The 11,025-nt window shown below is 35.2% G+C and overlaps 1 protein-coding gene across 1 annotated transcript in view; it reads left to right on the top strand.

Annotated features, from left to right (window-relative positions):
* LOC136847766 (uncharacterized) overlaps positions 1-11,025 on the top strand; it is a 185,109-nt gene that overhangs the window by 79,220 nt on the left and 94,864 nt on the right. The gene's annotated exons all lie outside the window — the stretch shown is intronic.

Genomic DNA, 11,025 nt, shown 5'->3' on the forward strand with positions numbered 1-11,025 from the left:
GCCAGAATACAAAAATTCCTCTTCCGTCAAAAGCTCGGTGCTTTTTCTTTTTTTATTATTAAAACCATTTTTGCAGTTTTCCCTCAGTTGAAGGTAATTCCTTTCATCAGCCCTGGTTATATGAAGTGATTTTCCCACGAATTCAGTACCTGAAGTCTACGAAACGTCACTCAGGTCCTTTCCCCCTTTTCGACTGAAGGGCTTAAATCCTACAGGAGGGGTTCGTCCCTGTCCTTTGGGGCTTTATAATAATGCGTATCATCACAAATTTCGGCTCCTGGTTCTTCCTTTCGATGCAAACCAATGGTTTGCTTCCATTTCTGTGTGAATGTATCCCTGTCTAGCGTTGATGGACAAACTGACGTTGAATTCTCATTTATATTTGTAGATTTTTCGATTTCAGGTTCTGAATGTATTACATATAATTTTTAATTTTGAAACGCTTCATCACTGAATTCGTTTTTACTCGCTGTCGAAAGCCTCGGTAGATGTCATTATGACATGAAAAGCAATCTATATTCACAGTCGGATTCCGAATAGATCGCTATGATTGGAAAGAAAAAGGAATCGGCACAAATAATGAAAAAACTAAAAAAAAAAATTTGTTTGGCGCAGTTAACCAGGTAATGGATATCTCTGTTAAAGGAGGACGAAGACTGGTACAGCCAGATCTCATGTACCCTTACACCATTTTTTGAAATTTTTTAGGACCTCTTCTAGGACCTTTCATATAAAGTGGATGACGTCATTTAGATGAGTTGTAATAAAAGATCTGCCGTTGCACTGTCGCTGATATTGATTTGAATGTGATGGCGGGGTAAGGTGTGGCATGAAGGGGTTTCATGTTTTGGAGAGTTTGTCATTTGACCCTTTGTAATTTACACACATGCACATACAAATATACAAACACACACACACACCCATGTATATATATATATATATATATATATATATATGTATATATATATATATATATATATATATATATATGTGTGTGTGTGTGTGTGTGTGTGTGTGTGTGTGTGTGTGTGTGTGTCTGTGTATATGAGCATGTTTGCGTAGGTGTGGAGAATGTTTATTTGTTTATCTGCAGTGCACACGCACACATACCTGAGCACAGAATTGAAGAGTGGCAATAGGTCACAGAAAGGCCCAAGAGTCAACAAGATGATGGTTAGCCAGTTATTTTGAAAGAAAATGATAAAAATTGATGAATAAAGTCCTCAATAACCCTTTTAAAATAACAGCAAAAGCAGACTTCTAAAACGTTTAACAGAACTGTAAGAATCCTTTAATAATTGCAAGAATTTTGCCATAAGTGAAAAGAAAGAAAAAGCGTTTAAGTTAATAGAACATTTGAGTGTTTTCCAAAGTTACAGGAGAAACTGGATTACCAAATGAGGCCACGTTCGAGAAGGTTAATTTTATAAAACTTTATTTTCCCCCTTCTTCCCTTGTCCTCTACTAGTCGTCCTCCCTGTTTTTTCCCTAATTCATTTCCTTCTGTGACTCACCTTTGTTTGTTTCTTCATCAGCATTGTGCTCTCTCTCTCACTCACTCTCTCTCTCCCCTGATTCGTCACGTTTGTTGAACTTGCTGACAGGAGAGTGAAGAACTGAACGACGCACAAATATTCCTAGAGTAATTCAGCTATTTCTGCTAATACCTTGGTGACTTTTTTACCTCATTGTGACCCATTATCACACACTGTAACCGTTAGGGTTTGTTGCAAGTTATCCATTGCCATTAGTAATGAGAATGAGTCAAGAATAAGCATATGGAGTTGGCAGACATCGTAGAATGTGATATGTATGCACCCTTAGAAATTTATTTCATGTTAAAAAATCGTGTCATTTTCTAAGTATATTTTTATCTGATGGGTATTTACCACCTTTGTCTGAACATAAGGTTGCGTCGCGAGAACACATTTTGTAGCTGCTTTTAGCATCTTGCCGTTAAGTTTCACTAATGAGTTCCAGTCTTTTGATTCTGTTGTTGCTCGCAGTTGAAGTTATGAGCGTTCGTTTCATTGATGTAGCATGATCACTGACCAGTTAAGGTAGTTAGGAGGAAAGAATATAGTATAAAATCAATCCCGAAATGGTTACATGGTCCAAATTTTGTGGATAGGTTGCTAGAAGATGCCAGAAAATGGGTTCGGATGATAGTGCCTCACCTGCGTCTCGATCACGTGGTCTCAGTATATGTCCTTGCGTCACATTTTACCTGTCCTACTTATGAGGCGCATTATTGTTTCTTACCGTAACACGTATATGAGGATATGAAAATCATAAAAGGACCCTGTTTAATATTTACCTCTTCACTATCTAGTAACTTTATTGTCAAGAGTCTATTTTTGATCCTGAGTCATGACTTTGTGGATAGTAATTTCAATTATGAATTCACGTTCGTGCAACATCAAACTTTTCTTCTTAAACATACTAGATATTCTTGTTGCAACATCATCATTCTTCAATTTTTACAGTAATATCTTCATTAAAACAAAATCGAGATATTCTTTTAAGACTTTTTACATTTCCTTCGCATTATTCTGCACTTTTACATTTTTCATAATACTTTTATAAAAATGATATTTTCTCTTGAGATTTTGCAATTCCCCTTTGTATATTAATGTCCCACCTTTTTGTTTGTTGGCCTTTTTTACACTTCATTTTTGTAATATACTACACTGGATTTTTTTGGCAATTCCGTATTTGTTAGTGTGAATTACTTGCATCAGTTTATACGAGATGGTGATCCAAGGGCTCATCCTTAGATCTACGACTGATTCTGGTAGTCGCAGTCCTTTTCCCCTAACTGTCTTGCACAACGAAGTGTGTAATAACAGTAATATTCCACAGATGAGAATGCTCAGTGGCGAAAGGAAGAAAAAGAGAACCTCATTTGCATCTGAGTTTTCCATTGTTGTTGAAATGTATGGCGTTTTATCAAGTTGAAACATGAAAAATTTCTTATTGTACACACACACACATATATACATATATATGTATGTATGTATATATATATACATATATATACATACATACATACAGTACATACATACATACATACATACATACATACATACATATATATATATATATATATATATATATATATATATATATATATATATATATATATATATATATATATATTGAGTATATACTGTATATGCGTGTCGTGTATGTATATGTATGTTGAACCCTGAGTGTTTGAGAACCATTTTCCTTAAAGTATTTACTTCATATCGTTGAAAATTTTCAGATATTTTATTTCACGCTTCCGATAGAATATACGTTTTCTTATCCTAAATCCTTCGAAATGAGCCAGGATTTTATGACTCAAAAACCAGACAGATACCAGACCAGCGGCAGATCTTGAGATGTTTTGTCAGTTTTTCTTTCTTTTATTTATTTTTTGTTTTGACGTACCAATACTCCCTTGTCTGTTGCGATACAGAGAGCGTGTTGAAAGCCTATCCTCGTATCTACATATAAGGGGGAAAAGTGCCTTGTCTTTCACTGAAAAATGCCATAGAAGCGTTATTAGATTGGTGAATTTTTTTTCTCACTGTATTCGCCAGTTATCGTTTCTTTTGGCCCTCGCCGAAAACATGGTGAAAAGGAGAATGGAAGTTGAATGGTAGAGCAACTCCGAATTGGCTGACTATTTGAAGCTGTACCCTTATTAAACGTTATTTTCACCAACTTTTCGTTCCATGTACATAAGAGATATATTTTCTGTTAACATTTTACACGGAACTCGTATCTGTTTTTAACCTGTCCAGTGAAGGCTTGACTATACCCATCTTTTGCTGTTTGATACGGCTCCTATTTGTACATTCTGTCTGCACCTTTATACGAACCCCATGCGTTTTTCTTTTGTTTAACCTTTTCATGTTCCTTTTCTACACACCTCTTTCTTCTTTTTCCCTGCCCAGCCTGCTGCAGGATAAACAATGAATGGAGAAAATAGATTACGAGGCTACGAGACATTCATTGAAAAATACAGGCAGGGTTGAGGGCTCTGAAAGAAGAAGAAATAATGCAATGAACTGGTCAGAGTAAATTGAGTTGAATTTACTGTGACAAATAAAAATGCTTTCCGTCTTTTTGTATGTTTCTTTGTTCCAAAATATACAAAAATCTGGAGCGCAACAGTTTCAGGATCCACAGTCTTAACTTCAGGTGTAATAACAAATGAAGTAATTCACAGGGACAAGGAAAAAAGTGTACTCTGAGGAAAAAATTAGTGTCATAACCAAACCTTCAATAAAATTCTTAAATATCCATTCAGTCCAAAACTGCATAAAAACTATTAAGCAGCCAGATACTGGAATTGTCGTCAAACCGATGGAAAATTTGAAAAAAAAAAAAAAAAATTCTTACAGATTTCGTCATTTTGGTAATATCACAGTGGAAATATGCTGAAATGTCATTTAATTTGTTCATATATTTTGAATAGTTATTTTTTTACTTAAGTGAGGAAAACTGTAATATGTGAATGTTAACTGTGATGTATTCGTTAAATGAATTATATGATTAAGTAGTTGATACAAAAGTATAGAAGGAAATTATATTTTGGAGTGAAAAATAAATAGTTTATCTAGATCATTGATCCAAAATTCTCAACTCTCACTCCTCCACCGCGAGAGATGGTAGGCCTCCCTGTAGGATAATTGAGTGATCGTAAAATTATCTGGCGTCCAAACCACCAAGGTCACTGACGCCGATCTTTCAAAGTTAACGAATGAGTTGACAAGACTGAAGATTTTGACCAAAGTTCTTGAAGAGATTTTTATCTATGGCTTTCCATATGTTGTTTGAAAGTGCAATGACATGGCTACGCCACTAGCCTCTTGATCAGGTATGTTAGGGAATATTAGTGCTGGTTTTTACCTGATTGGGTGACCACTAGTGAAACACAGACACCGTTGGCGCATAAACTCCCGTGACCTTTTGTCCGGGTCATGAACAAGGAACAACAACCTCATCATAAGATATAAACTTTGAAACTTGCAGCTGACCTTAGACGTCTGTCGTGACCGGAAGTGGGTCACAATAAGGCACAGGGACCTGACACCCAGCGTGAGCATTGTTAGAAAGTAGGACAGCCACATAAGATAATTACACGCTGAAAAACCCCGTACCGTACCTAAGCATGTGATGTATTCTGGGCACGGAACTCCTTTTTGCATCCGTAACAAAGGGAACAGTATGCGCACGTAAATCCCATTACACGCTTCCCGGAAAACATAAGGTAAATTTTTTAGGCCCTGTTTTGCTTCCTCTTGCTAGGCCCTACCGGATGTGTCGCCGCTCTTTTCATTTGCTTCATTTCGATGTAACACTTTTTGTGATGTCCGTTTTTAAGTGCATTTCATATCCCCAAACTTACCTGGGGTTTATCCTCCCTTTGATTAACCTGCGGTAGTTCTTAGATTAATCTTGACAATTATTGTTTTAGTCTGCTTGTACTGTTATTATAGGAACAGATATTTGAGAATGTTGCATATTTCCTTTATGGCCTTAAGATAACGAAGCAATTATTTTATTCTTCAGAAACTTTGCCAAAAATTAATGTTTTGATTTCGTCATGGGTTTGCCTTTCATCTTATATAATGACCATACAATTCTGCGAAAGTTTTCGGGGATCTTAAATGGTGGTTTTTATTTGTCTTAGTGAATGTGAATATTTTTTTCAGTAATAATAATAATAATAATAATAATAATAATAATAATAATAATAATAATAATAATAATAATAGCTATTATTATTATCATTATTATTATATTATATTATTATTATTATTATTATTATTATTATTATTATTATTATTATTATTATTATTATTATTTTTATTATTATTTTTTATTATTATTATTTTTGTCTATAGCATCAAACACAGATGAGAGAGGATACAAATACCTGAGAATAATAGAAGGAGAGGATACAAAACACCAAGAGATGAAGGACACGATCAGGAAAGAATATGTGCAGAGACTTAAGGCGATGCTCAAGTCAAAACTCAACGCCGGAAATATGACGAAAGCCTTATAAACACGTGGGCAGTACCAGTAATCAGATACATCGCAGTAGTGGAGTGAACGAAGGCTGAACTCCGCAGCAAAGACCAGAAAACTAGGAAGCACATGACAGTACACAAAGCACTACATCCAAGAGCAAATACAGACAGCCTGTACACGACACGAAAGGAGGTGGGGGAGAGGGCTACTAAGCATAGGGGATTGCGTCAACATCGAGAGCAGAGCTCTGGGGCAATTTTTGAACACCAGTGAAGACGAGCGACTAGGAGTGTATGGGAAGAAAGAATGATAAAAGTAGACGAAGACCTAGAAATATACAGACAAGAGAATGAAAAACAGAATAGAGGAATGGCATAGCAAACCAGTGCATGGACAGTACATGAAACAGACTAAAGAACTGGCCAGCGATGAAAAATGGCAATGGGTACAGAGGGGAGAACTCAAGAAGGAAACAGAAGGAATGCTAACAGCGGCCCAAGATCAGGGCCTAAGAACCAGATATGTCCAAAGAACAATAGATGGAAATAACATCCCATATGCAGGAAGTGCAATGTGAAAGACGAGACCATAAACCACATAGCAAGCGCATGCCCGGCGCTTGCACAGAACCAGCACAAACAGAGGCATGATTCGGTAGCAAAAGCCCTCCACTGGAGCCTGTGCAAGAAACACCAGCTAGCTTGCAGTAATAAATGGTGCGAACACCGACCTGAGGGAGTGATAGAAACGATCAGGCAAAGATCCTCTGGGACAATGGTATCAGAACAGATAGGGTGATACGTGCCAATAGACCAGACGTGGCGTTGATTGACAAAATCAAGAAGAATCACTCATTTATGTCGCAGCACCATGGGACACCAGAGGAGATGAGAAAGAAAGCGAAAAAACTGATAAGTATCAAGACCTGAAAATAGAAATAAAAAGGATAGAAATAAGGATATGCCGGTGGAAATTGTACCCGTAATCACAGGGACAGTAGGCACGATCCCAAGAATCCTGGAAAGGAATCTGGAAAAACTTGATACCGAAGTAGCTCCAGGGCTCATGCAGAAGAGTGTGCTACTAGAAATAGCGCACATCGTGAGAAAAGTGATGGACTCCTAAGGAGGCAGGATGCAACTCGGAACCTCACACTAAAAACCACCCAGTCGAATAGGATGACTGTGATAGACCAAAAATTATTATTATTATTATTATTATTATTATTATTATTATTATTATTATTATTATTGCTGTTGTTATTATGACCTAGTTTTCACGACCAAAAAAACTTTGAATAATTTGCCCATTATATGAATCACCTGGCATTTCTAATAAAGAGCATCTTTTCAGTGCTGCAGCCCCTGTGGTGCTTGATGTTTTAATGGTCCAAAGTTACTCTGGTAAGTATACCTGGGAGACCCATTGCCATTGTCACGACGTTGCTTGCGCGAATTAAGACTCTTGGTTTTTCCTTTAATTCAAGTTCTCTCTCTCTCTCTCTCTCTCTCTCTCTCTCTCTCTCTCTCTCTCTCTCTCTCTGTAATGCAAGTGACTTTATGTAGACCCGTAGAAGACAATAAAAGGTTTCTCTCTCTCTCTCTCTCTCTCTCTCTCTCTCTCTCTCTCTCTCTCTACAAGAATTTCAACTTAATCAAAGTCCTGGTACGGTTATGGTGAAGCAGAAACAATACAGTTTAAATATGAAGTGCAGTTTACCTGTCTCTTAATGGATGAAAGACCGAAGGAGCCAAGAAACACATTATCAGGAATTAATTTCCAAAGTTTGGCACTTGAGGGAAAAAACACGTCTCTGAATACGTGCAGTTTTCGTAGATAGAATGTGTGTTAATGAACACTGATTTATGTGCTTTCTGTTGGAAATGTCACGATGTTATGAGGAATTGCCGAACTAGTGTACGTGTTTCGTCAAAAATAGCGGAAATATTTCAATGATTTTGTAAAAGGCATCGTATTTATAATATATCAAGTATTTATGTTAATCTGTATTTTATGGCAGCAGTTTGTGATAATAGAAATTGGAGTTCGTTACTCTTAAACCAACTGCGTTATACACAGTAAAAAAAAAAAGAAATCATGACATGGAGGCACATTTATTCCCATTAACTCTATTATTCTTCGATGTCGGGCCTCTAATTGTCACTAGTTCGTACCAAACCTTATCCAGCCACTCCCTTATGTATAATTTTCTCCGGCAATTCCCTACATCTACAATATCCAAAGCTCGTAGTCTTGTGTCGTATATTCTGTGCTGTTGTACTCATGCTTTTAAAAATAACTGTAATATCAGAGGGATGAGACGGCACGTCCTGTCCCTAGAGACGCTACGTGCCGTTTCGAAGTTCACATCAAGATCACGTCGGTCTGCATACTTGCATACAGTAGTTACCAGTCGAATTGTGAGAGTTCATATTGCCCGTTGACTGTGTTCAAGGTCTCATACATGGATACAGACTGTACTTGGTCATGTAGACCTTTGTCATTCCGCTTTTTAGCTTGAATGCATTATCATGGATCCTTTGAAAGTTCATTTTCTTTTGAAAGTTCATTTTTGGAAAAGTCCTGTAATTTTTTTCCATAAGGATTCCTCCAAATATGAATTTTTGGCCACATGCCAGTAGATAATGAGGCATTTTACCAAATCAAAGTCTAGGTGTAATTTCAGTAAAATCAAATCAGAATGGACCAGTATTCATTCTCCTGTGTAACTGCCCTTTACTTTCTAAGTTTCTCCATGGGTCTTTATTCTGTGTTATTTTTATTGTATTGAAATTTAATGTTTAGCTTTATATATATATATATATATATATATATATATATATATATATATATATATATATATATATATATTTATATATATATATATATATATATATATATATATATATATATATATATGTATATATATACATATGTATATATATATATGTATATATACATATATATATATTGTATATATGCATGTATGTACTTGCATACTGATTCTAAATGCTTGCGTATTATATAAGTGTAATATTTCCTCCTGTTGTTTCCCAAATATTCGTTGTGCTCAAACTCAGATTTGCTTTCATTGGATAAAATATGAATAACTTATTTATTCCTTCCTCTTTATATTGTTGCATGTACCATTTTTCCAGCTGACTTCATTTCTGTGATGGCTGACATTGTATGCCCTCCTTATGGCGAATAACCTTGGCATAACTGCATTACTCGAGTTTATCAACACATTACTGCATTGTCCGCCTTACTTTTGCAGATCATCAATCGAATCTAAACTTGTGTGGATTATTTTATACCCTTTTCGTGAAAACCTGGATCTAGTCCACTTTATTTTAATTCATCTCAGCGCGGAGAATTGCTCCATATATCACTCCGTAGGGATACGAAGCGATTTCCCCTTGAATTTGGTACCTGATTGTTCAGAGCGTCACTGATTTGTCCCCTTTTTCAAGTGAAGAGGTTAAATCCCAAGTGAGGGGTTCGTCCCTTTCCCCTCGGAGATTTTTTTTTTTGCTGGTAATATTCCGTATGTTCACAAATTTTGGCTCTGCTGCCTCTTACAATTTCCTACATAAACGAGTTTCGAGGAACACTTGGTAGTTTGGCTCAGACAAAACTATGGTTTTATGATCTGTGTTTTGAACTAATGTTTTTCATTTTTTTTAAAGTACTATACAAAAGTTTACTCAAGCATGTGAGAAGAACGTTTACCGTAGTCTAATCGGGATTTGAGTAAACATTTTTAAATGGCATGTTTTTCGAATATTATTTACAACCATAGCAGGTGAACACGGACTGAATTTTTGAGAGCGACCAGACGTTTTTGTAGCGAAAACGGAACTTTTGTAAAAAAAAAAAAAAATATTTAGGATGGAAAATGACTGAATTGTATCGAAATTGGAGTTCAGGCCAATATTTTTTTCTTTTGATATGCCGATAAGAGCACATACTGAATTGAAGTTGTAGTTATAAATTTTTAGAAAATAAATAAGGTTGTGAACGCAATGCTGAGGTGTTGCCAGGGGAGGATCATGATTTTAAAGTGGGTCTGTACCAAACTTAAAACCAAATTTAACTTAACCTATCGTGTGCTCACCTTCTGTATTAAATGTTACATAGCCGGGCGCCTTTCCCAAGACTCGGATGGGTGTGCGATGCCGTGAAATGTATTCGAGCAATGTTAACACATTTAAGGACACAAAAAGCCCACTGTAAATAACTGACAGTTACTATTAAATTAAGTTTTCCACATTCCGTATCTACATTGTTTCTGAGCACCAGTGAGGTCTTCAGTGATTTTCTATTTAAACTGGCTTTAGTTTTAAAACAACCGAAGATTCTCTTTTTCCTTTATTAATTATGCACGAATATCATTGTTTTCTGATATTTCTGTTCATGTATGTATATGCTTTTGTGTACATTAGTATATTATATTTACGTATATATATTATCTTATACTTTCCTATTTTCACAAATGCCATTCTGTTCTGCGAGAATTATATCGCCTTTAATGGTCTTCCAGTCATAGTCCATATGAATATTTTCCTAATATAATAATAGTAATAAATAATAAATAATAATAATAATAATAATAATAATAATAATAATAATAATAATATAAATAATAATAATAAAATATTATAATAATAATAATAATAATAATAATAATAATAATAATAATAATAATATTAATAATAATAATAAATTATAATAATAATAATAATAATAATAATAATAATAATAATAATAATAATAATAATAATAATAATAATAATGTTTGTTGTTCTTCAGACGGATGGCAAAGAAAAGAAGGGAGGGTTGTTGAGGGTTTATTTACAAAAATAGCTACTGCTGTCTGGAATACATTTATTGATTTGCCAATACCTGTAGGCATACTATGATATGATGATCCCACAGACAGAGAAAATAAATACAACTCTATTTTTTCCAATGTATCCACATATCCACTGTTGA

The sequence above is a fragment of the Macrobrachium rosenbergii genome, chromosome 17, assembly GCF_040412425.1.
Source record: "Macrobrachium rosenbergii isolate ZJJX-2024 chromosome 17, ASM4041242v1, whole genome shotgun sequence".
In the NCBI taxonomy this organism is placed as follows: domain Eukaryota; kingdom Metazoa; phylum Arthropoda; class Malacostraca; order Decapoda; family Palaemonidae; genus Macrobrachium; species Macrobrachium rosenbergii.